This window comes from Balearica regulorum, chromosome 6, assembly GCF_011004875.1.
Source record: "Balearica regulorum gibbericeps isolate bBalReg1 chromosome 6, bBalReg1.pri, whole genome shotgun sequence".
Taxonomy (NCBI): Eukaryota; Metazoa; Chordata; class Aves; order Gruiformes; family Gruidae; genus Balearica; species Balearica regulorum.
The window spans coordinates 6,364,958-6,387,910 of NC_046189.1; the positions used below are offsets into that span (position 1 = coordinate 6,364,958).

General features: G+C 44.6%; 1 protein-coding gene across 32 annotated transcripts in view; it reads right to left on the reverse strand.

Moving 5' to 3' along the window:
* The window catches only part of MAP2 (microtubule associated protein 2), a 228,360-nt gene extending 218,398 nt beyond the window's left edge, over nt 1–9,962 (reverse strand). For 29 of the 32 annotated variants that reach the window (XM_075756100.1, XM_075756092.1, XM_075756075.1 and 26 more), the window contains exon 1: nt 9,151–9,304. The gene's annotated coding sequence lies outside the window, so the exon portion shown is untranslated. Of the gene's footprint in view, nt 1–9,150; nt 9,305–9,657; nt 9,720–9,868 lie in introns of those variants that run through there. The other 3 variants (XM_075756063.1, XM_075756068.1, XM_075756101.1) reach the window with 2 other exon arrangements.
* Nucleotides 9,963–22,953: the final 12,991 nt, after the last annotated feature.

Genomic DNA, 22,953 nt, shown 5'->3' on the forward strand with positions numbered 1-22,953 from the left:
TAAAATGCAGAAGAAAATTTCACCCTCTTCAGAAAAAAATTACTACTTCTATCAGTATATAAAATGAATTAAAAACAAAGAATAACTCAGATCTTCCAAGGGACTGAAACCTCAGAACTGAAATTCACCTGAAAATGGCAGGGCAGTAAGGGCAAAACAAATCACCTAGTGCTGACCACAGAGGTATTTCAGAGGAATAACCCACAATGCCAACTCTGCAATACCATGTCTTCAAGGAAATAGTTCTTTGTCATCCTAGTAGTAAACATAGCTTCATGTCCTAAAGTATGGAAAACATTAGGTTTGCCCAATATTTTTTTTCAAGTACTTATTCCCTCCTCCTGCTTGTAATAGGCTGTAAAAAAAAAAATTCCTAAACCACTTATTTCAAAGTGTAAACAAGTTACTTTAAGTACAGCTTTCACCATCACCATGTTGCTCTGTCCCCATCACTGAAAGAAAATGGAAAATTCATAACCTCACCTAAAAAAAAGGAGTAACTGCCTGAAAACAATCAGTAGCATTTTTATCTGCTGCCTCAGGAAGGTACACACCTTCCACCAATTAAACTCTGCCATTGTTGGCATCTTTAAAAAGAAAAAATTAGTTACAATCGAGGGCTACTCTCTCATAAACAGCAGTGTACATATTCATTTGCGCTGCAAGACAACAAGTAGAATCAAGTTCATAAAGAGATTTCAAAGCAAGGCATAAGGCATCGTTTCAGCAGATACTACTTGACTTACTATCAGTGTCTCAAAGCCCGAGCTTGCAATAAGGGCTTCAAAGACAGCTTAGTCCAGATGAACCAAAGAACAGCAAACCCCCACAATGCTGCCAGCACCTGCACAAGTCAGCACTCACCCAAAAGTCAGTCTCTAAATAGACTCAAGGGCTGTGAGATGGCCAATGGGAAAGGCTTCATTGACTCTGTGCCTGTTGGTAATTACAGGTAACAAGGCAGGTCAGTGCTGGCATCCTGATACCAGCTTTACCATCTAAACAAACACACAACCATTCAGGCATCTGAAGAATCAATATCATAAATATGGTAAAATGAGAAAAGGTGTTTCTAAATTCAAGTGCCTGTAATTATCAATTAAAGCTTTGCAACATATTATTAATTCCACTTATTGCTAACAGTGATGCTGCAACTGTAAAGTGGACCAAAACAAGCAAAGGGAAAAAAAAAGAAAACCCAGCCTAACTGAATTCAGGTTTTTTTGCCCATAGAAACAGGTTTGTACCAGAGGTCATTCTAAGTGAATGCAATTTGACTACACTTTTTTTTCCAAATGCATTCCACAAAAAAAGTTCTCCACTATTCATATTGAAAGTCATGTTTAAGAGTATTTTTAATACTGCATTCAAAATACTGACAGTGTTTTACGCAATACTAGTAGCATGCCATTTAAAATGATCCAACCAAAAGGACTGTATTATGTATAAATCAATGCTACTAATTTTGGCAAACTATGGGGAATATAAAATAGATATTAATTTTTCATATTACAAAATGTCTTTTATTCAAAGTCTTAGACATAAATTTATTAGATGCTGTAACAGACAGCACTGGGTAATATGAAATGCTTACATTCACTATTTTGCTAAGTCTTATTCAGAAGCACAACCAGCTCTCTGTACACCGAAAAGCTTAACTTTGCAGAACAACAGGGAATGAAAGCTCTTATTTACCACACTCGATCCCTTGCTCTTTGGAATGAATCACATTATTAACTGTTCCCCCACACACAGAGGTTTGTTTGTTTTTAATTACTCTCTCACATATGTTTGTCAACTTTCCCTTTACTACTTCAGTATATACAGTCTCCTTCCTCCTGATTTATGGGTTTCTTCATCATTTTCTTGGGGGAGATTTTCTTTATGGGACATCAAATCAATCATGTTAGAAAAGATGGGGACAAAAAACTAACTTGCCACTTTCCTTCCAGGCACACTTAGCCCCAACCCTAAATGCCAGGTCTGCTCTGGACTCCTGGCAGCACAGACACTAACTCCCAGGGGTGTTCTGAGCATGCTGACAGCCTGTGAAGAGCATCCTCAGGGCCAAACTCTGCCCTGACCAAATCAGTGCAAATCAAGAACTCTGATATCAATCTGGAGGAGCTGACTCTCCTAATTCAGAAACCTCCCTCCTATTCTTGTGGCTTTCTCCCTGTACCACATATTTTCTAATACAGGTGCAGAGGAGCACTGAGGGAAGGTAGGGTAGCTCTGCAGATCAGGAAGCAGCTTAGGGCTAGCACACCTGGCTTCAGTCTGATTCCCTCCCACCCTAAGCTACAGGTCAACAAGCAGGATGGAATATGAATGACCGAACACCCAGACCACCCCTTGAGCAAGCTCTACTCTTCTTTTCCTTTGCGAATCATTCAACTCCACCCCTGTATCTCTCTTTTTTGAGCCCTGGGATTTTTCTCCTCAGCCTTCTTTAACATTTTCTAACTGCTGAGGGAAATAAAAGCTAGTATGGATTTCAGCATGACTCAAGGGAAGCAGACAAATGCCTAACCGCGTGAACACGGTCTTGCTGCAAACAGGAGCAGCAGCCTGCCTGCCACACCCTGCAACACAACCACCAAACAGCAGCTTGAGACACCTGAAAAGCACATCAGGCACCAGCAAACAGGAATTTGTCAGTGAGAGGCACTGTGCATGTGAACATGCAGCTGCTGTTCATCGAGCCATAGGCACAGTAGCTCAAACAAAGGTAGCAGCTCTGCCTTCTGAGTGATACCACATGGCCAGAACAGGAATGGGTGCCCAAGCGTACTTTAGCAGGTTATGTGGAAGCAGCTGCAAGAACAGGACAGGGGCTTTAAAAGGCTGTGGGGTCTCTTTGTCCCACAATCGGCCAGGGGACAGCGGAATCACATTGACATTAGCAAGTGTTAGATGTCAGCATTGGACGTCATTGCATTGCAGTGTACAGCCTTGGGTCCAGAGTCCAGATAAATTCCCCATGAGGGGATCAGATCTTTCTCTCAGACCCATCCGTCACAGAAAGGCTGCTGCAGAAAACAGAATAACTTGGTACAGAAAGAGCTGGTTACCTAAAGCAAGCCCCAAAACATTAGAATTCAGATCCACTCCTAAACCTTGACGTCAAAGGATTTTGAATGCACAATTTCAGCCCATTTGACAGCAAATTTTTGAATGCACAATTTCAGCCCATTTCACAGCAAACACAGAAGAGAGGCTTTCCTCACAGTCCCCTTCAGTCTGTGAGCTTTCCCAGAGGTTAAGGGGGTCCCTGCACTTAAGGTCTGGCACCTTGCAGTTGCCTGCACTGGCTTAACAAGTTATAGAGATACCTTCTACAGAAAATAAGGAGAAGAAAAAAGAAAAAAGAGAGACTTCACTCTACCTCAAACCCAGCCGGGGTTTCTCTGGGCACAGCCTGGACAGCACCGTGGTTGAGCTATGAAGAGAACGAGGCAGATCTGCACTCACAGCCCCCAGATCTGTGTTTCTGGCTCAGCAGTGAGGCACCTAGGTCACTTTTGAAGATCAACAGCACTTTCTACTGTCCATCTCTGGATCAAATTTGGACCAAGGCTGGAGTTTTCAAAAGCATAACCATAACTCAGTTCTGAACCTTTATAATATTCCTACCCTATGTTCTCATTTTGAGATATTTTCTAGCATTGTTCATCCAAGATCAGAACCTGAGGGAAAGTGGCAGGTTTTGTATGGTGAGGCAGCCCTTCTAACAGACAACGTATGTTCCTCAAAATAGAACTGATAGCTCCTAGATTTAAACCAGAAACCAGCCCCTATCATTCTCTCTAGAAAATAAAGTGAAAACATAGGCTTAATTGAATCAATAGGTCTTATAATTAAATGCTGCCAAATTAGCTGACATGATTGGACTGCTGGTTTTGCTTTGGTTTGGGTATTTGGGTTTTTTTAATGTTGTTTATCCAGAGGTTACATACACTTTAAATACAGCTAACTTTGCAAACTGCTATTGAAATTGAATTTAAATCTCCCTCAGGGGACTAAATGACAAGTTTCACAAACAGAAAAGTAAGTTTTCATAGACTCAACTCACTGGAAGCTACTACGATCTAACCGCATTACAGCTAGTAGAAGTACTAACAGAACTCTTCCTACTTCTTGCCGGGGGCTTGACCAACACGAGACAAGGAATATTCCTCATATCCCTGTACCCATGAGTGCCAACTGTAAATCAAGGAGCAGAATTTGCCAGAGGGGCTAAATTCTACCTACAAATACATAACTTAAGAGTTCACAGGTATAAACTGATTATTTCCCTGAAGGAGAAAAGTACCCCAGATTTTCAATAATGGGAAAACAGAGCTGAAAGAAGCATTGTCTTTTTCCAGATGGTGCAAGTCAGGTGCAGAATCAATGAATTCAACACAGTTATATTGATTTTCTCCACTTAACACTCTTGCTTGTAATAGGGACATTGTCTCCCTTGTACTATATGAACATACAGATACATATTTTATCTGGAAGATGGACACCATGTGCTAAAATAAGCAAATACTTATTACACCACAGAAAGTTAGAAAAACAACACACAGTGTATTGTAATATTGGTCAAGACTATCAGCCAGCACTAACCTGTCTCGCAGATTACAGGAAACAAAGAGATTTGATAAATCTTTGTATTACCGAGGTCACCCAAACCTCACCTTTTCACCGTTATTCCTTTCAAACTGGCACACTAACAAAGATGCTAGATACTGAGTACAAACACCAACACTCTGAGACTGCTGCCTCGTTACCATTTTGAATGATTGTGACAGGCTCCCCCCACCTCCCTAATCAAGACAAAAGAACAAAGATCAGTTTCATCTGTGAGACTGCTGTAAGGAAAAACAGCAGTAAGTACAAAACCATAAGGAGCAACAGCATTAGCTCATCTTTTCTCCTTAATACAGCAGCAAACAATTAGTGTTAAAGTAAAATGGGTCAATCAAGACCTCAAATCTTCTTAACAGCTAGCACAGTCAACCCGTGTGGCCAGAACAATCCAAATTAACCCCATGGATACATCAGTCCTTTTCCTCCAATACCTAGAAAGCAATTACAATTATCATATCGCATCTCCTTCTAAAACACCTTCCTATATTTTATTAGCATAATGTGTGATTAAAACCACCCATGAAATAAAAGCTTTTTCCTCTACTGAGGCAGACGGCTTAAGAAACCACCTCTGTTTCCAGCACCAATCCTCTAAATCAGCTCCACCCTATGGAAATCAGTCTCATGCTGTTTTTCATTAGCGCAGATGCACTACAGAACTGCTGCTTATAAGCACACCTGTACATGAAGCAAAAAGAACAGAAGAAAAAGCACCAGCCCTAAACATGTAAAGACCCACCCATTCTCTGCCTTAGTGTGTACATGTGCGTTTGGGGAGGGATAAGCAACGTAGTGATTTCACGGAACATTGTTCGTTTCCATGCTTTGTCTCAAGGCACTGAGTACCACCAAACATCATCAAGGGTCTTCCACCACTGAGCCCACATACCTCTTTCCCTTTTCAGCAAAAACATTCTCTTTTCAGTTAAAAACATGTTTAACTTTTAAGCATGCTTAAGGCTCACTTTCAAGGGCAATTAAGCATGTGTTTAAACAACTGAATAAATCCAGATGGTCCAAAACAAGCATCTTTGAGTCTTAGGGAACAATTGTGCCTCAGCATATACGTAATTTTATTTCTTCATCAAGTACACACATGGACTTTACAGTAGCATACAAAGAAGATATCCAGATCATCCGATAATTCAGTTTAGAAGGGATCTTGGAAAGTCACCTACCCCTACAACCCCAGGATATTACACCTTTCCAAATTTCTGGCTGTTACTTATTCGCGTGCATGTTAACTGCAACACTCCCAGATCCCTTTCTAGGTAAGGCTTTAATTCAGCGACAAACGTCCTACAGGCAGGAGTGCCTCTTTGGGGAACCCCAATAAAGCCAAGGGGTGCATTTTTTTCTCTTTTGCTGTGAGCCAGAGCCAGAGGTTATACCAGATCAGTTCTCATTACAATCACTGCCTGTGCTATAGGCAAAGATTTGTAAGGAACTCAGGCCTTTGGACTGACCCAGCATTTATAGAGAAGCACTACTATCAGAGCTTGTGGGGTTTTTTTTCCTTGGTTTTTTTTTTCCCCTTTCTTAAGCTAATTGTCATTTGTCCCATCATGGCAGATCAGATTTCTGCAGCAGCATTACAATTTCTGTTAGTACCTTGTGACTTTGTAGAACTTGCACTAATAAAGAGGTAACTTTCTGAAAGCCATCATCATAAAGTCCTCACAACCTCAATTCTTTGACTTCTCCCTCTTCTCACCCCTTTAAAAAAACAAACCTGTCTCCAACACATGTGTATGACACACCACATTTGGGAGTGATAGCTGAAATAGTCCAGCAGAGTCTGCAATGGGCCTCACCCACCCCTTTCTGTGTTTAGGTATTTCTAGCAATTCCCAGGGCTCAGACAACCATTAAATAAGCATGGGGCCAGAGCCCGCTCTGGTGTCGGCACACATAGCAAATGTTTCCTCTCATGAATCCAGGTATATCATTTAGCAAACAGTAACTCATGTAGAAAGCAGCATGACACAGGCTGAAATGGAAGGTATGCTTCTGGAAAAAACATCTAGCAACAAGGGAATTCTTAACCCACAGACTGTAACAATTTATTTCGGTTTTACTATGATCAGATCACTCGTGCCCAGGCACAGTACCTCGGGGTCATTAAATGATGACTCTTCTTTATTGTCAGAACACATTTAAAGAGCACAGCTAAGTGGGTACCGACATAACATACCGTAACAATTACATCAGATCTCTAAATCCAGGGTGCAAATGCCACTTTATGTAACGAACTGCATTATAAGCACAATGAACTGCCCTCCATGCTCAAAGTGTGCTAAAATTCTCCACAGAAGAACGGCAACTTTTTATTCTCACGATGACAGCTCTTTGGCTTCTCTCAAACACCCACAGGCAATGCACAATATGGGTACAACAAATTGTAAAGTTCCATTAACCAAATCCTGTCCCTTGGGTAAAAGATGAGAAGACCGAACTTATGCCACCGCACCTCACTGCTGAAATCACCCCTTCCCAGAGCCCCGCTGCACCAGGGCTCACCTGCATGTTTCATTTCCGCACTAAGCCACTGGGGTTATTTTCAGAGCGTTAGTTTAGCTCACCTGTAAATGTCTGAGCTCCAGAAGGCTGGTACCACATTAAGATTGGGGTCTTGCTCACTGCTGAGTGCATCATCAGTGTTTTGCAAATGGGTGAAATTAAATACGCAGTGAGGAATTCAGCGGTTCCTAGACCCAGGTGCTACAAGGGTGAGTTTGGGCTCCATTTTACACATCACACTCAGAACCTTAGCAGCAGAAATATACACCCGGCCACAAACTTAACTGGACCGTCTCTGTGCTAACTGATGAGAGATTTTAGCACATACAGGGAAGGTGCCCATTCTCTCATTGTTCGTGAATCACTTCTTAGTGATCTATGAAGTAATGGCAGGGGTAACTTCACTAGGTAATGCGCTCTCAGCACATTCTCTCTCTTTCTGTTCCCAGCAAGGGCTGAGATGCTGTGATCACGTCATCCAGTCGGGAGGGAAGTGAGAGAAGCTATAGAAAATAAATACATTCTGCAGCTGAGCCTCTACTTGGGTGTATTGGATATGAGATGAGTCTAGACATCCCTGCAAGTCTAAACCAGCACAGGTAAAAAGAAACAGGTTCTTTCACAGGGCGAAAACAAAGGTTGAGGGAGGAAATGGGAAGAAACAGAAAGGATATATGCTTCAATCTTGCAAGGAAGAATCCTTCCGAAAACAAAAGGGACAGGTTTTCTGAGCTGCGAGCAGTGCAAATGCTGGACAGCAAATGATTTTTGAGAGAAAGGATGGAGGAAGATTTATTGACACAAGCACAAAGACATGACAAATTATGAAAAGGGATGCTAGAGAACTACAGTAAGCAAGACTTACAAAATACATACAAATATATCCCATTCTATGCATGATTTTATGTTGATGACCACTTATATGTGAAATCCTGCTATTTTATATCAGGAAGAAGCCTACATGAAAACCCACCAATGATCGGTGAATATCTTTATTCAGAGGAAACCTGAAAGTTCCTGCTTAGCATGGGGAAATAAATGATGTCAGTATCTTACATACAGAAAGCAACTCTCCCGGTGCGCGGCACACCCCCTTCTTTCCCAAAAGTGTTTCATAAAGCACATTGTATTCAAACGGTATGTCGTAATTAGTGTCTCAAACATATACGCAACAAATTGAGGCAAGCAGTCTTTATTTGGTAGGTCACATTCAGCGCAACATTATGGCACCGCAGAGCTGCATATGCTCGCGGGTCGTACCTGCAGCACTTCAAGTGAGGCACATTTTGCATAATTTTCTCTTACATAAAAAGGCTTTGTTCTCCATCGCCTCACTGCGGTTACCAGCCTCCCCGTGCAGAGTTGTTTCCTCCCCACGGCTGATCCATTCAATACCAGGCATGATTTTATTAATTTTTTTCCCTCCCCGATGCAAATTAAAAGCGCTTACAACCATCGCACCCCCTCGTCTCACACAACGTTCTTTGTTCAGCCTTACAGATCCCTTTAGAGGAGCTTAGGGGTGGGGGCAGGAGAGGACAGAAGGTTACATCCCTTAAGGGGTTTTACAGTCTACTGATGCTCAAAACCCTTGAAGGCAGTTGGCAAAAGCCGACTGCCCCTACGAAGAGAAGACAGGCGTTACCGGGGAGCCGCCCCCTCCCTCTACCTCGGACCACGGCTCCGGGATGTCCGCAGGGGCGACCCGCTCAAACTTCGCCCCGAGTCCGCCTTCTGTCAGCGACCGCGCCCGGCTGAGGGGGCACGCGCGGGCCCCAGGCCCCCAACGGCTCCCGGCGGCCGCGAGACGGCAGCGCGCGGGCACCCCTCCCAGAGGCGCCGGCCCCGCGCGCCCCTCCGACCCCTCACCCGCCGCCAACGGCCGTTTACGTCCTTCCTTCTCCTCTTGGTCCGACGGGCACCCCCGTCCGCCCGGCCGGCAATGCCCGCCCGCAGCGGGGCGGCGGCGAGGGGGCTCGGGAGGGTCCTTACCTGAGCGCCGCGGCGGCCGCCGACACCGGGACGCGCTGCCGCGCCGAGGGGCAGAGAGAGAGGGCGCGCCGCCGCCGTGCCCGCCTCAGCCCGCCCCGCCGCTCTCGGCGCTGTCGCCGGGACGCGGCCGCCTGCGCGCCGCGAGCCCCCGGGACCCGCCTCCCTCCTCCGCCCCCGGCCCCGCCCCGGCCCCGGCGCCGCTCCCGCAGGGTCCCCGGGCTGCCGCCCCGCCCCGCGCCCTGCCCGCCGCCCGCAGCGGCCCCTGCATTGCGGAGGGGCCCCCGGGCTGCCCCGGTGCCTGTGCGGGGCGCGCAGTGCCGGCCGGCGGGGACCTGTTCGGGGTTTACAGGGAGACGGTCGCGCACCGGCGCTGAGGTGCGCCGTGACAGCCGGGCCCGGCCCCCGCCCTGTACCCAGCGCTCAGCCGAACCGGTGTCCCTCTACCCTGCCCTGCCTGTGGGTCGACTGTCCCCACCGTCGTAGAAAAGCATCCCCGAAGTCCCTCACCTGATTTGATCTGGATCTTCCAACGATGCGAGTCTCGGCTCAGTCTGATTTCTCCTTTTCCTCTGGAGAAAGAGAACGAATAACGGTGAGATAGGTTAAAAAAACATTTTTACAGCACCTCAGAAACGACACTGCTGCTAGCTTACAAACTGCTCTCCAGCCATTTCCTAGAATCCAGCGATAAAAGATATCCTATTACTTTGTCACTTACCAGCTTCTCAAACTGAACTTTCCTCCTCAGCCCCTCAGGACATCAATTACTGTTTCTGTATTCCGCAAAGCAGGCAAGGGCAAAGTCATCCCTCATGCGATGCCACGGCTGTGGTGGAGCTACAGCATCGGCTCGTCTCACCCTTTCTAGTCAGAATCACTTTGTTTCAGTTCCTTTTGCTGGAGATGAAAGAGTAAAGTGGTAGTCTCTCACCTTTTCTATTTCCTAAACAAATCGGTCTAATGGGTTGGTTAAAATTGAATGTGCAAAAGCCAGTCTGTCAGAATCTTAACCAGCAATTCTGAGTATGTCGTGTATGTATTAGCCTAATAAATGTTTTTGAAACAAGTACTGTGTTTTGATCCAGTAAGGACAAATATTGCTATTCTTCTTTATATTTGGGTGCCCAGAATCCACATTAAGCATAACCCATACTGCAGTGCAAAAGCTCTAAATGCCAATTTCAGGTTTGTTTCATTTTGCTGCACCACCCTGAGCGAGTACTCTATTTTTTCCAAAGCCTCACTCATTTTAGGTACCCAGCTTCATTTCAAGTGTGATTTTCAGGAATATTGAGCACTCATTTTCTTCATGAAATTTAGCAGGTGATCTAGAATATTTCATATCTGTAATTTGGGCCATATGTGTCTTAGACTGGATGGTCAAAACGCAGGTTCGGTGTGCTGGTTTCAGCTGGGATAGAGTTAAGCGATTGGCTGCGTGGGGCTTGGTTGCTGGCCAGGGTTAAATCACGACATTCAGGAAGATCTGGGCCCCGGCGTTGCTTCTGTTTCTTCGGCTGCAATACAGAGATGGCCACCTCTCAACAACTGCCACATTGGATCATATTCCAGTCCCATGTTAACGTCAATAAAGTGATTTGGGGATGCCAAATTACTTTGTTAAGTATTTCTATGTATTTCTAGATCAGGAAATTTTCTTTTCCTTTAAAGGTCTGAGTCTGTGAGTCAAGGCTACAGACATCTCTTCCAGTCCCTTTCCCGAGCCCTCCTCAGGCTGTTTGGGAGAACTTCCCACCACTGCTTCCCTCTTCCAGCATTTCATCTGTAAATCAGTGGCACGCAAAAGGAGCAGGATCTTGCCAAGAGGACAAAGCCATCATGTTCCCCTTTGGTTACTCACCATCGGTGATGTATATCCATCTGGAGCAGATGCTTCCAGAGGATATGGATTTCCTGCAGGCAGTTCTTCTTCCAGACTGCCAGGAGCAAAGACTCGATTCAGTGCAGAAGGAATGTGCAGTGCCTTTTCCCTGCTGTCTTCTTCTGTGCCTCCCCTTGGAGACCCATGTGGCCATGCAAAGACCTTGATGGAGCTCTTCCCCCAAGCACAGGGACTTTGTCCTTCCTTGCACCACCTAGATAACGCGAATGCGAGCTTACATAAAGCCTAATCAGAAGGAGCCATGAGAGGGAACGAGCAGTTGACTTGATCAAGGAGAAACAGTTACACTTCATCCAAATGGAAATTAGATTTATTTAAAGCTTATGATATCAAAAAAAAAAAAAAAAGGACAGTTTATACTTTTGTGGGAAACAAATACTGTGATGGATATCATGGAAGAGATGTCTTAACAGAAAGACGCCACGTACAATAAATAGACCGTGCACTGCCTATAAGCATTCCTAGAGATCAGAGGGGTGATATAACTAACCACAGAAGCACTCAGAATATTCCACATGCCATGGAGGAATCGATGTCTCTAGCTCGGATGCAGAACAGTAGCAGCCTGTCTCTTTTCAGCAGCAGCCTGCAGAAAGAGAGGGAAGGTGAATCTGGGAAGTTAGTCATTCGGTTGCAGCTCTCCTTTAAACAATCATCAAAGATGATGAAAAATAAACGCAGAAAAAAACAACGTGGCATTTGCCATTTTTCCTGAGATAATTATCTAGTCAAATTACATTATACTTTACATTAAATATTCAGCAACAGTGTTGACACCAGACATTTTAAGACAGGAAAAATTCTTATAATTTATGTTAGATATATTAAAATGCATGCACATATTTTTATTAGAAATATTCATGCAGAGATCAAAAAGCATCATCTCACTAAGAGATAGTGGAGAAAGATTTTTTTTTTTACAAAGGAAAAATAGATTTTTACATAACCTCAGAAGCAATGAGCTTTATAGTACAGCTTTGACATGCTGAATTACAGATCTCGATATGGAGGTCTGGTAAGTCAAATACAGAGGATTTTTGCTGCCTGCTGAAAGAAAAAGGAATGACATTGTCTGTAGCTCTTTTTAGAACAGATTCATTTGAAACAGTGGTTGGGAAATACCGTTTGAAAAGGGACTTGCGTGTCAATACATATACTTCTCTTGCTATATAGCTATAATAACAAACCACCACTGCTCCGCTGACAGTTTATCGAGCTGCAGTTGTTGGCAACGTAGGTATTTGGCTTCACTTCAGACTGGGGAAGGAAACATTTAATTTCTCAAAAACACGGTGTGACTCAAGCCTCAGTGCCAATGTCACAACATTAGCTGAGCGAACAGAGCAGTCAAGGCAAGGCCAACTCTTAGTTATTCATGACGGGAAGAGCTACAAGCACCAATGAGGATGATGAAGCAACAGAAAGGATGGCTATGGCCCCTTTACACATTTTCCCTAGTGGCGCCTTTGCAGTCCCTGGGCACATCGAACAACTGGTTGAGCAGTTTTTTACCACCTTTCCCCTTGGAAACACCGAGGCTAAGGTGACTGGGGTCCCCAGTACAAGACAGACATGGACCTGTTGGAGCGAGTCCAGAGGAGGCCACAAAGACGATCGGAGGGCTGGAGCAACTCTCCTATGAAGACAGGCTGAGAGAGTTGGGGTTGTTCAGCCTGGACAAGAAAAGGCCCTGGGGAGACCTTAGAGCAGCCTTCCAGTACCTAAAGGAGCCTACAAGAAAGCTGGAGAGGGACTGTTTACAAGGGCATGGAGTGACAGAACAAGGGGTCATGGCCTTAAGCTGAAGGAGGGGAGATTTAGATTAGAAATAAATTCTTTACTGTGAGGGTGGTGAGGCACTGACACAGGTTGCCCAGAGAAGCTGTGGATGCCCCATCCCTGGAAGCGTTCAAGGCCAGGTTGGATGGGGCTTTGGGCAACCTGGTCTAGTGGAGGGTGTCCCTGCCCATGGCAGGGGGGTTGGAACTAGATGGGCTTTGAGGTCCCTTCCAACCCAAACCGTTCTATGACCGGGAAAGGCCACTCTCCTGCTTCAGCACTGCTGAGATGTTTCTATCGGTTGGAAAAGTCCAGGGTCCCTCTAGTGCCCGATGGAGGCAATGGGGAAGAAAGGTAAGCTGAAAAGCTCCTTCATACGATTACCATCCACTAAGCAAAATAAAAGCTTCCACTGAAAATAGTATGTACTGATCCTTGGCTTTGCATAACAAACTATGTTCTATTTGTTTCTATTTTGGACAGAAACTCAACTGTATCTCAGCTCACATAGTAACATTTCCATGTTAAAGCCCCCCTTTTTCTGCCTATCTCCCATTTGGTAACATTTACCTTTTAAAGATCATATTGAGATATTACCTATTTGTAAACAGGAAAGCTTTAAGTAAAGGTGAGATCTAGCCACAGTGGAAGGACTTGTGGCAGAGCAACCCTGCCTTTGTACACCTTTACCATCTTCGGTCTTTTTGTCCAAGGGACTGTAGGTACCCATGTGAATTATGATGGAAGAATTAGCTTCAGGGAGCTACGCTTTAATTTTCTAAATGCTTTTGATGTCAAAAGCCAGCCTTCTGCATGAGAAGGAGGATAATTTGAAAGCAGAGAGAGGTTACAAAATACTGGTGCCACCTGCTCTTGGGAACGCAAGGAGACAAGAATTGCAGTAGAGAACGTGCTCCAGCAGACATCTCCATTTCTCACTGCTGCGATTGAAAGCAAAGGGTCCCCAGGTAACATGTCAATGTGAAAAACACATGGTAGAGGTCCCTTAGAGAGTACGCCGTTACGTGCAGAACTTCCTTCTTCTGTCATTTGCCTAACCTGGCCACTTTTTCCTCCCAGCTCTTGAGGCTTTGTGACATCTTGGTTATGGGGCTGGTTCCTTTGCTGAAGAGGAAAAAGCTGGATGTCAGACTTGTCACGTTGGAGACATCTCACAGGAGGTTTTGAAAATGTATTCAAAAGGAAGCAAGGGGACTACTGATCCCTGCAGGATTCAGCTGTAGAAGGTTCTTAACTTAAACCAATTTTCCCTGCTTTAACCTATTTTCTGGGGTACAGAAGAACAGTTCAGCTATTAAGTTTCCAAAAAAACCCAAATGCTCTAGGAAAGTAGGATTTGTTGCTGTTAACATTTTCTAGTTATAACAGAAAATTATGATTGCCAGGAAGTAATAAATGCAAGTTTGAGCTTGGGTTGTTTGTTTTGCCATGTCTAGCTTCTCACTAGTAAAACCGCTGCCTTCTCTATCTGTCCTGAAAGCTGTGGGAATAAAACCACTTCATCATGCAGTCTTACTAGGTCTTCTAATAAAATAGAAACAAAAATAAACATCCAGTGACTACCTACAAGATCAAACAGAAGATGAACAGAACACGCATTAAGGTTTAAGCAGTGAAATCTCTTTACACATCCCTTCTATAGCAAAACTATATGAAAAAGTTGCTTTTCAAAATAAATATGACATATAAGTTACTGAATAGTTAAATTGGTCAGAACATGAGGGATATGCTATTTTTCATATTTAATTTCCTGTTCTAGGGAAAAGTCTGAATTTTTCCAACAGTAGCTACTGAGGATTAGAGACCTTAGAAGGAATCTGTTACTGTGCTTGCACGTTTGCACATGGAAGCTCTTCAGTCCTCTGATGCACTGATAGCTTGTTTTATTAATGTGGAATTTTGATAAGGCTGTTTAATACGCTCCTCTTGTTATGTTCAAGCATGTAAATGTTACTGCATTTTCCAAGCCTAAAGCTTAAATTATCAGCTGAAAACAGATCAGCCTAATCAAGTTAGCACCACAATATGGGGCAACATAGTTCATCTTGGGTTTGGGCTTTGTATTTCTCTCTGCCTTTCTAAGAATAAAACACTGATGTTACTTCTTAAGAGAGGGGAGACACTGCAAACAGAATGAGGGGCTATTTTCTCACCAAAGCTGTGGCTTGAGGTTAAGCATCAATATACTTGGGCTCTTTCCCACGACCAAGCTTCAAACTCAGCCTCATGCTCAGCTTTTGTGCAAACAACAGATGTAGTGGTCCAGTCTAGGTTTGAGAACAGCCTCAGCCTGGTCGATGAGCACACCCATCACATCTTAGCGTGGCAGAAATACTTCCCCAGCCTGAGGAAGGTGATCCTGAGTGCCTGAAGACGACCGGTTGGTTGGCTATGTTGTAAAACTGCTCCTCATCCCATGTCATCGTCAGCACGACCTAACGGTCTGCTTTGTAGATGAAAGATGAGGGGTGGAGTCCTGCGGGGTAGCACACACATGCCATCTGTAAATTCATGCTAGCTTATGCCCAGATATTTGCCCACGGTTATCTAGCTGCACAATGGAGTACTTCGTGTGCAGTTATCCAAACTGAATTACAGGTGTTCGCACGTGTAAACGCCTGCTTTAATGAACTGATACATTCCCTGCAGCCAGCTTCAGAAATGCAGCCCGAGCACCTGAATGTTATCTCCTGAAAGCAGAGCTGAAGAACCCACGGGATCGGTGAAGACTAGTAGCTGTAAACACAGTAACGTAGTCACTGCCATGCCAACAGGGGGGTGAAGTTATGTAAAAATATTCCCCAAAACATGGTCGATCAGATCTTAAATCTGTTGTCACTACAGGAAAGCAGTGGTTCGTGCAATGCAATGGGGCAAGTCACCACTCAGCCTAGCAGTCGCACAACTACCTCTGTTAGCTGGGTTGACGCAGGCTACTGCTTTTTCAATGACGACTTTGGATTTTATCATTTGAAGAACCTGTACTCCAACCCACTTCAAAAAGGAAAGCCAGCAGTGGAGACTGGGCCGCTCATTCCCATAAGGTACCTCAGTCAGTGATCTAAATGAAAAGGGGGGGGGGGGGGGGGGGGGGGGGGAAATCAAAGCAAGGATTAATTCTGCCCTGAATCTTGTATTCTGACAAAGGAGCTGCAAGTCAAATGTAAAGCACATTATAATCAAGGAGCTGATGGGTGGAGAGAGAAATATATCAGGTGGTTGTGACACCTGTAAACATCCATTGTCTGAAGCGACTCCTTGTCATCACTCAGTATTTCTGATTTTCGAAGCATCTGCGGATGCTTGCGCAGACTGGTGTGTTGCCATGGATACCGTGGTGTCAGCGCTGAGGCTGTTAGCAAATGGGCTGATCTGTTTGTGTACCTCCAGAGCGAAAAGAAAGAAAAATCCCATCATTTGTGTGGCTGCTAGCGAAGGGAGCCTGACAGTGAAATGGAATGACTCCACATTCTGGTTTTCAGAATCTCCTCCTCCTGGAAATGATGGGGTAGTAAAGAGAGGGAAGGTAATGAGGCAAAGGAGTAAGGAGAGCTGTCAAGTGCTTATCAAAACCCCTTCTGCATAGCTCAAGGCAAAGGTCCTTACGTGATAACATCAGCTATATGGTCAAGAAAAAAAATCAATACGAAAGTTTAATAATTCAGTTTCCTAATGGCTTGGCATCACTTTCCGTAAGAGCCTGAAAAAAGAACATCATCAAGGATACAAGGCAAAAAGTAGCGATCAATAGACAACGTAACACAGCAGAATAACTTGCTTTGAGCAGTACCCTGGGACCAAGCAACAGATATGCATCATAAAACTAATATTTAGCTAGTATACAGGTAATGCCTTCACCCAGGCACAACTCCACTGCTAAGTGAGAGGCAAAACAGGTTTAGAAGTGACAGGCAAGTGAATACACAGGAAACCAAGTAAAAAACCTGGGCAGCGATCCAGGCTATTTTCAAACTTTGGCTTTTTTGTTGGTGTTAGAACAACCCCATAAGTTACACATATATATGGCACAAATCCTCATGAGCTGCATTCCCATATATTAATGCAGTATTTCATTAGGCAACACCACCGGGCTGCCCCAGCTGATTGCGAGTTTTTGGCTTTTGCCCTACAAGGAGCTCTGCAAAGGTTTGGCACATCACAGTGTCTTTCACCAAGAGCTTTTCTTGGTTTTGAGTTGGGGTCAAAAAGCACTAAAACTTTCACAGGGGAGCTTTGTTCCTCACTGCTTAATAGCTGTTAACAGTTATTTAACTGTTAACAACAAGAGATAATGACAATGTGAGGTCACCCTCGGTGTACCTTTTCTCAGTAGGGCTGTGTCACCATATACAAACCAGAAATCCAGTGCACGATATTTTATAGCGAACTCCTCATTTCTTAACTGGTGAGGTTTCATTCACATTGTTTCCCTGCCATAAAACAGAAACTGGAGTTGATCCATTCTGTGGTCAGCCACGGCCTCTTCTCAGGCTCACATCCGTAATGCAAGCACCAAGAGAATTCTCTGGAGATGTGGAAGATCAACAGATAGCCAAAACTGCAATCCTTGCCCTCCCTATAGATCCCCTTGGCCTGGCATCACGCTGGAGATGCAGGCAGGGACTCGGCTGCTTTCCAGCTATGGACCAACGCAGCTGGTACCTCCGAGGAAGCTCCTAGAGCACTCCAGCATCTCCTTGTTGTCTTGCTCTGGGGACGGTCCAGCACTGCCAAGCTGCTGGCTCTTCTCTTTAGTTCCCACTGCTGACTCACACCAAAGGCAGCTGAACCTCAAGAAAACCTTTCCCCAGGCTACCTTGCCACACAAACCCCGGCCATGGTCACCACAGAGATGAAGCGTGAGTCCTACCAGATTCTGCTGGAGGTTCAGAGAAACCTTCTCCTGAGTTCAGATGAACTGCTGTTAAATTCAGCTGTCGAGCTGAGCACTCACCTCCAGACTATTAATTAACGTTGCTGGAAGCTTAGCGCTGTTGTCTTTCATCTGTAGCTGCCGTAGGAACCAAAAACATATCCTGGACAATCGGTGGCATTCATTTTCATGACACTGCAAAAATGCACTTGCGGTTTATACAGGTATAAAATAAGTCACCTATGCAAACTGGCAGGGAAAAGCTGCGAGGTGTCACTGATGGGGACACGGATCAATGCTTACATGATGCATATGGCCGGTTCTGCCGTTCACATAATGAATAATGCATCACATAACCTGACCCCAGTAACCAGGGCTTAACTCTGGCAATCAGCGTTTTTCCTCACAGAACCCCCCAAGGAGCTCCTCCCCTACCGCATTTCCCCCTTTCAAGGGCCTTCATTCAATAATTTCCCCCCAAACACACACATTCCTTAAAATCAGCATCTCTGGCCACAGCCTGCAAACGGCCCAGCCCCAACAAAAGCCAGTGACAACCAGAGCCATGTAAGCTAAAAACTAACAGTCATGGTCGCTAAAACCTCAGCATTCGGGACCTGGAACACTCCTGCACGTACATTGATGAGCGTCCTTTGGGTCTTGTCGTATTTGAAATGCTTCAGTGCCCGTTCTGCTCTTATTATAAAATCTTGTAGCTAAGCAACAGTAACCTCAGCTGGGCAGCCTGGAGGATGTGGCGAGGGCGAGTTATCCTGCAGGAAACGTGTCCTCTCCGCCAGCTCTGCACCACTGGCACCAGCTAACCCTTACCGTTGACCACATCTCTTAGCGTGTACTTGGCTAAAGAAATCCAGGCTGAAAAGAAACGGGAAACAAGGCAACAAACAGGCAGAGCTGCCTGCGAACGCTATGGGTGCTGCAGAGGGGAGGGTTGGTGTCACAGGGGGGGAAAAAATAAACCTACCTGTGCATGGATGAGGATGTGGCAGGAGTGTCCTGTGGCAGGCGGTGTATGCCGAGGCAATTCAGAAGGAAGGTAGCATTTTGAAGCTGGGTGTGTTAACCATGCTGGGAAAACCTCTAGTGACTTTAATGGGCTTCAGATCAACCCCCAAAAAAATCAGAATCGGCAGGCAAGGTTAGGACAGCAGGTCTACCTGAGAAACAAACCTCAGCGATCTGCAGGGCTGGGAAATCACGGCCTTCCGTTTACTGGGAAAAGAAAAGCGGAAGAGCATCAGCAAGGTTAAAGAAATACAGATGGGAAAGTTTTCCTAACACTCAAAATAGGAGAAAATTCTGATCCAACCACAGCTGGTCCTAGAACCGTCACACCTGACTTGGAGGCTAAAGAGGAATCATGAGAAAGAGCTAAAAAACCTCCACACTATGTTAACATAAACAAACATTTAAGAGAAAGCTGTACCTTCCTGGGACCGTGGGGCAGGGGTCAGACTGAAATTCTGTCGTTTAATCCTGGGGGAGTTGGCTGGGGAAGCACCGCTTCTGCTTTCACTCATGTCAGAGCCGCTTGGCAAAGCCCCGGCTCTGAGCACCAACGCCAGCCCCAATGGCGCTCGTTGCTCCAAGCCAGGCCTGCGTCCCACCCTGGCCAAGCTGTATAAAGACCTCCAGGCGCTTTTTGGCCAAAAGAGCATGGAAATTAACTTTTTTCATCCGCATAGAGCTCAGAGGTAGGAATAAAATGCCGTTCGGCAGCATTCCTGAAGCAAAGCACGTGCACCATCAAATACAACTGCAGGGCTGAGATATTCCAGCTGCCGCTGCCGAACAGGCTAACGCGCTTCTCTTCCAACATCACCTGCACTCTGCTTTTCTTAAAACATTTACAGATATTTATGAATGAAGCCTCACGCCACACTCGTGCCATAGGAAAGGGCTGCCTGGAGAGACACGGCAGCTTGGTAGTTAAGATGCCCAGCTGGAAGCAAGGGTCACCAAGCCACCGTCCTGTCCTCCAAAGCCGCTGGGAGGACAAAGATGTCAAAGCATGCCAGGCAGCCTGCGCCCGCCTGCTGGGAGCTCTGTCATTTTCACCTCAGTAGTAACATTTCTATCTCATTTTCCGATGGAGATGGGCAGGCACGTCAGGATTGCACAGAAACTTGGTAGCAGATGCAGAACCAGGGAGGTTTCCAACCCAATGCCGTAAGATCACGTATTTTGCCACTTGCTAGAATTAATTTTTGTTCCTCGCACCTTCTCAGCCATGAAATTCATAGTTAATTCTTGTCGTGGAAATCACAAAAAGCTTCCCGTTCTAGGTGCCTAATGCTCGAGTCTTAAGCCCAAATTCAGGAACTGGTGTTATCATCGATGACTGGGCAGCTCTCCTGGCTTTCAGTCAGGATTTACACAGGCTCTGCCAGGGACGTTAGCCTCAGGCCATTCTCTGCCTAGCAGGAGACATCTTTGTGGGGAATAGATGCAGCTGGTTTGCAGAACTTGGTGACAGAGAACTCCGTGAAGGTGAAAAACCTACGTGGGCTCAAAGAGGGCAGAGACGAATTCATGGGCATCGGGAGCTAGCGAAGGCGGGGGGTCAGGCAGCTCGCCCCCACGCATCCCTGAGCGGGCAGCTGCTGCAAGGCGTTCCATGAGCAGGACCTCTATAAGCTCTCTCCACTTCTCGTACTCTTTCCCTAAGCATTTGGTACTTTCCATTATACTGTCTATCTGCTGATCTGAAACAGCCACAGCAATTCCGTTGTTAGAAGGTAGACTCTAAATCAAAACAAAAAAAAAAAAAAAAAGAAAAAAGTGATTTAAACAAGGCATCAAGTTTAGCCATTTCTCAAAAAGTCCTTTCAACTGCCAACCTCAGAGCAGAAATAAAAGGGCATTTTTGCAGTAAGTGTGTAAGGCTCTTGACTCATCTCAAGGTGACTGACAGCCATAAGGTATGGTGTGATCTAACTTCAGAATTATCATATAAGACTCCAAATTTATTTTATTAAGGGGAGCTATAACTAAAATTTGATGCCATTAGATCATACAATTAAATATTGGCTTGCTTATGGGCCTTTGTATTTTGCCCCACATAAGAAGGACTGTATCTACAAATGGATGTCTTCTGAGATTTTCTCCTGCAGGATGTTTAACAGCTACTGACATACAAAATAAATCCTTAAAATCTAAACCAAAATTTTTTAATTTACAGAAGTGAATTGAAGGAACTTATGACTTGATATGGGGACCTACTAAATGTTTGCTACTCAGTGAACTCCCTAAATTCTAAACCCTTCCAGGTAAGTGAAAAATAATTCACTTTAGCTTTCTTCCCTTTCCAGATGAGACGATAAGTAGCACTCTCTGGGTTTTCTGAGGAAATAAAGAGAATACAGAAGAGGAAATAGATTAAGCATTGCCATATCATCATTTAAATCACATTAATATGACCCATCCAAAGAAAAAACATTTAGTCTCAGTAGATCAATTACTTTTGGATCTCAGAAGTTATAGCTGAGCAATACAAAGGCAGAGTCTTTGAGGCAGAGGGCTTGGGACCCATCAGAAGTTCCGAATTTGATGGCTACAATTTGAAAATTACTTTTTTCCTAACACACAACAAACCACCCCAATATAACTTGGTACTTATAGCAGCCAGAAAAAAAAAAAAACAAAACCCTATCAACTCCTAAACTTTAGTTCCGTAGATAAGGTCTGGGCTGATTTTCTCAGTTTGCTGAAAAAATGCCTTGTGGAGGGAAAGCACAGCAATGTTAAAAACCCATTAGAGGTGATGACCTGATTTTTTTTTTTTTTTTTTTAATACAAAAACCAAGAACATAAGGTGTGTGCTAATGTTTGTATGGCAGATTCATTCTAGAAAGTACAGCTTCCTTAGTGTTACCATCAGGGCCAAATTAAATGACCTATTTAATGCAACTGCTTTCTTGATCAGACTTATTGATCCTTTCCGACCTCTCCATTAAAGACCTAAATGTATCCCAACGGTTGTCTTGGAGAAGACAAAGCATGTAGTTGAAACCTGCAGATTGAGGATAAGGAAAAAAGCCCCAAATGTAAACTGTTACGGTGCTTGAGCTCATTGACCAGCAGCTGGGACATCTGCGCAGGGCAACAGCTGGAAGTCCTGACCTTAGCAGCTGGTCTAGGCTAAGCCATCCCCCCATTTAGCCAGAACCCCGAGCCTTTTGGGCTGTCAGTGAGCTTCAAGCCCTTGTGTCGTGGAAGTGCTCTTGAACATTTTGTCCTATAAAAACTTATTTTCCCCGTATCTTGCAGAACAGAAAAAAAAATTCTGTATAATTTCATTATGTAAAACCCAGTTCCTGTTACCCAAAGGATGCTGCCTCACTCATGAGGGCAGGGGGAGGGTTCAGCCTTCAGCGTGGGTGTCCTGGGCAAGAGAGGAATGAGTCAGCAGCTGCTGGTGGCATTTTGAGATAGCTTCCTTTCATTTCTCTTACTGCTACCGAAATCCATGATGATATAAGGTGACTCCAGGCTCAGACAGACTCTGATTTCTCAGTGGAGCTCTACCTTGAATTTTCCTTCATTAAATATATATATGCACACACATATATTATATACGTATATTAAAAAATGGATCCTTCTCCAAGAGCCTAGTAAAATTGATTAAATGGCTCCCACTGGCTTCCTTGGGCACTGGTTCAAAATATTAATCTGATTATCATTATGGCTCAAATTCAGCAAGGTTATTAAGTATATATCTAACTGAAAGCATCTGAACAGTCCTATTATGATGACTTGTGGATTTAAAAATAGAAATATGTTTAAATGCTCTCTTGAACTCAGGTCTAAATGAAATCAATACATGTCATGCCTCTTATTCATGAAATATTAAAGGAAGATGCATAATTTATTGTGCTCTGTGTATGCATATGTACTTAGCACTGATTATTCTGTAATAGGACCATACATAATTTAAACTATATAGCATCCACTATAGGGACCGGAGGGAGGAAGAAGTCTTCGTTACACCCAAAACAGTACACTTTTTGGCGATGCAGGGATTTATTTTGTTCTTTTAAACTACGGATGCCTGGCTAATAATTCTGTTCTCGCATGTACAGAAGCCCTTTTCCAGAGAGAAAGAAATCACAGCTTCCTCTCCAGCTCTGGGAAAGGACCCTGAAACCGGTGCGCGGCTGCAAAGCCGGCGGCCGGGCAGCGCAGAGGTCTGTGCTGGCCTCTGCTG